Genomic DNA, 4,077 nt, shown 5'->3' on the forward strand with positions numbered 1-4,077 from the left:
TGAGAAGTTACTAACCAAATTAGGGCAACAGAAAAGAAATAATGAGTATAATAATTCCGAGGAGAATTTATGGAATTTAAGAACAATACAGTTTCAGAAGCACCAAAAACTTGAAGGAAACCTATTTTGACTCCTTCTGCATTATGTCTGGTGAACTCCTGAGGGACAACATTAACCTAGAAGTGATGTCAGGGATACATACCAAGATGAAAATATCTCAAATGTTTTATACCATGATCAGCTGAAGTTGAACAGATCCAACTGAAATATCCAAATCTTGGGGCTGGGGGTATAGCTCAGTTGGTAGAGTGTTTGCCTTGCATGCACAAGGTCCTGAGTTCAATCCCCAGAATCCCCTCCCCCAAAATGAAATATCTAAATCCCAGTATAGACCTAACTACCAAAAATAACAGGCACTGTGAACCCGACAAAGAGGTAGCATTCGCGGTGTGCTGGGTTCGATCCTCAGCACCACATAAAAATAAAATAAAGATGTTGTGTCCACTGAAAACTAAAAAATAAATATTAAAAATTTTTTTCTCTCTCTTTAAAAAAAAGCCCTGAATATTTAAATTCAGATTATATCTTAACAAAAGTCTCAGTAGTGAAATGGGAATAAATAAAGTGATAGGATACAATGCAATTGACTGATTGGATACTTATCTACATATACATATGTTTGCTAGCTAACTATTTTTTCTTATTTTATAACATACAAATATTATGTGGGCAATTAATTGTTCTGTTAGTACATTTTTGTCTTCACAGTGCCATCAGTTTCAACTTTAATATTTCTCTTTCTGACTTTATAAATAGAAGGGCAATGATTAACCCTAGGGGAAAATAATTATTCAGACATAATTTTTTAGTCATGTATTTAAACATTTTCTTCTTGGTTTAATTCAGCTGCAAACTACTTTGCAGTATGTTGTTAGACAAGTTTCCAGTTCAACCATGTTTTTTTCAGACTGGCTAGTTTTAGTCTCATTATTATTTATTCAGTAATTTATTCTTCCCTCACTATATACAGCTGCATGCTTATTATGTAACAGCAAATTATGCAAATGCAACCCAAATAATCTTATTAACTGACAAATTTTTTAAAAAAGATTAAATAATATTTTGAAAAACCAAACAAAACTTTACAAGAACTATGAAAGGCAACTGTCCATCACTTGACAGAATTCAACTTTGTTAACCCAGGAAAGGGTTTGATTATTTTCCCAGAGGTGATTATGGGGATACTTTGAATGTCTGTTCCTGTTGAGGATTGAGGAGTTGTTTGTTTTAAGCCAAAAAAAAAAAAAAAAAAAAAAGAAGAAAATTTGGCTTGAAAAAAAGACAAGAAGTGAACTGAGGAGGATGGAGTTTAAAGAGTTGTATCTTATAATTTTCTGGTCCTAGAAAACACTTTGCTTTATGAATGAAGGGGAAAGATGCCAAGCAAAATTGTTCAGGATGAATTCTGAGATTACTGACACAGCAAAGCAGCTTTGAGGTGCAGGTGACAGGGTAGGGAAAGGACAAAAAAACAACACTGGTGAGTGAAGACTTCAAACAGAACTATTTCCTTGTGGGTGCTTGAAAATGTGGGATTAAGTGTAGACATATTTAAGAAAATAAAATAATTATTATCCTGTTGAAAATAAATCTGTGCATATTAGATAAGTTCAATTTTTAAACAATCTGGCCTATGAATTTAATGCAGTAGTCTCATAATTATGATTTTTAAATATATTGTTTATTGATGCATTTAAATTATTTATTTTAATTTGAAATATTATAAAGTTTCGACACAATAATATTGTTAATAATATGATTTACCACATTGGTAAATTTATTGTATTTTTTTAACAATTAAGTACAGGTAAATGTTTTAAGTCAGGTAATTAAAGGATTCAAAATGATATCAAGTGATATATATTTTATTTAAAATGTTTGGCTTTAACTTTGCATGTTAGTGGTGTCAAACTTAATCACAGGTCATTTTATAATATCTTAAAATATTTTAAGTAGAATAATAAAACTAGGAGATTTAATATGAAAGTTTAAAGAGGAGCTCAGCACTTAGAAAATTGTCCACTGATTTTAAGATCAAACTATCACCTGAGTTTCCTTTCTTCACAGAAACTAACTCTCCCTCAATAACAAAAAGACTTGACACTGACAGGTATTATTTTATCTTTTTCACTGACCAATAAGGAAACTGAGGGACAGAGAGGCTAATTTGCATGTCTCAAATCACACAGAAATACTATCCAACATTTCTCTAAAAGTAACAAAATAACAATCCCTTATATGGTTTTGTTACAATTTTGTTACAATTGTTAATTATAAAACTTTAAGGGCAATTGACCCACATAAATTTTAAAAATATGCATTGTATCTAGTGATCCTCTTCCTGAGCACTTGTGTATAACAAAAACTAGTATTCACGATACTGAAAAATTTGAGGAAAATCATCTTTTATTAAAGAAATGGTTAAATTTATGCCATCTAAACATTCCTTCAGCTATTTTATATAATATGATATAGTTCTAAAAATTTTGTCCTAGAACAATATTTAAATATTGCAAAAATAAGTTTTTGAGTGAAAAGATTACAGTAAAGAGCTATGATTTTTATATACTAGATTTGAACTCACACAGTCCTTAAACTATATGAAAAGGAGAAAGAATTCAATAATAGGTGCTATATTGGTTGCAGTGGGCTATTTTTGCTTACTCTTTTTCTAATCTTCCTGACTTAATAAATATGTATCCAAATACAGATAAAAATATTTTCCATCAAAAGTAGACAAGCTTGCTTAAGTTCAGTACAGTGTGTAATGATTAATTCACTGATAGGAAAACCTATGAGTTTGTCATAAGGCAGTTAATGCTCTCTGCATTTATTGTTGGATTAACTAATGCTGTCTCCTTGGTCAGCACGTTCTTTCAAAGGACTCCATGTGTCACAGTTGCACACAGCAGTTTGGGAAAACTGAAAATTTAAGCAAAACACCTTTTTTTTCAAAGGAGTTTATTTGCAGTTTTTCTTCTAAAATGGCATCTTTGTGTCTATTGTACACATGTCCATCATTACTCTCCAAACTCCAAAGAGCAAACGTATGCACAGATGCTCAACTTCTATGACCTCAGCAAAATAAAGGCCAGGAAAGGCATAAAAACTCAGCTAAATTTCTGGTTCACTCTCTGCATTTTCTTACTATGCAATACATAAGAACATAAATCAGTTTCCTGTGTCCTGATTGCTACAGACTTCCTCCAAAGGCCTTGAGGCATCCTATTCTACTCCTTCCTGTTTTCATTCAGCCAGCCAAATTTTGCACATAATTGTATGCAATGCAGAAGATTAATCGTCTTCTGAAAATAGCATTCCCTAGCAGTGGTTAATCCATGAAAGCCTAAAAATTAAAGGAAATCTTTTGACTTCAAGTAAAATAAACCAGGGATTTGGGATAGTGTGTCAGTCTTTTGTTTTGCTTTGATATTCAGATCCCTTTCTGAGCCCACTTGGACATTTGCTAGACCTCCAGGTATGAGGATGTGGCTTTGTTTTGACATCAAAGTTCAGGGGGAGTTTGTAGAATACTAATGAGTGCTGTGAGCTCCAAAGGACACCATTAAACTACAATTGGTAAGCAGGTGCAACTCAGGGAATAATCGATTATTCGGCAAGAGAGAACAGCCAACCTGAAAAAAACAAAAAAAATAAAACATACTCTCATTCATCTTATTTGTTCTCTGTTCTTGTTTTCTTTCTTTATATTCTTTCTATTTTTTAAGATAATAGTGAAACAATAATAACAGGCTATATTTAGTCATTGACTTTTCTGCAGAGCTGGCTGCTCAAGGTACTAACCAGTGGCAAGCAGAACAGAGTACATATTTGTCACAAGAAACTGGATTAAAAATCACAGACCCTGAAATACAGATATTCCCAGCTTGGTTGCAGGGAAGTAGAATATGTAGTGACCCATTGTCTGCCTCTGCTGCTCATAAAACACTTGTCCCTAAGGCTGCTTCCAGGATGTATGGCCTATTGAAATTTGTATGTTACCCTGTCAATGACAAG

At 32.7% G+C, this 4,077-nt stretch overlaps 1 non-coding gene across 1 annotated transcript; it reads left to right on the forward strand.

Moving 5' to 3' along the window:
* Positions 1-285: 285 nt before the first annotated feature.
* Trnaa-ugc (transfer RNA alanine (anticodon UGC)) lies at positions 286-358 on the forward strand. The gene has a single exon. It is a non-coding gene; the product is annotated as a tRNA-Ala (tRNA).
* Positions 359-4,077: the final 3,719 nt, after the last annotated feature.

This window comes from Marmota flaviventris, chromosome 2, assembly GCF_047511675.1.
Source record: "Marmota flaviventris isolate mMarFla1 chromosome 2, mMarFla1.hap1, whole genome shotgun sequence".
In the NCBI taxonomy this organism is placed as follows: domain Eukaryota; kingdom Metazoa; phylum Chordata; class Mammalia; order Rodentia; family Sciuridae; genus Marmota; species Marmota flaviventris.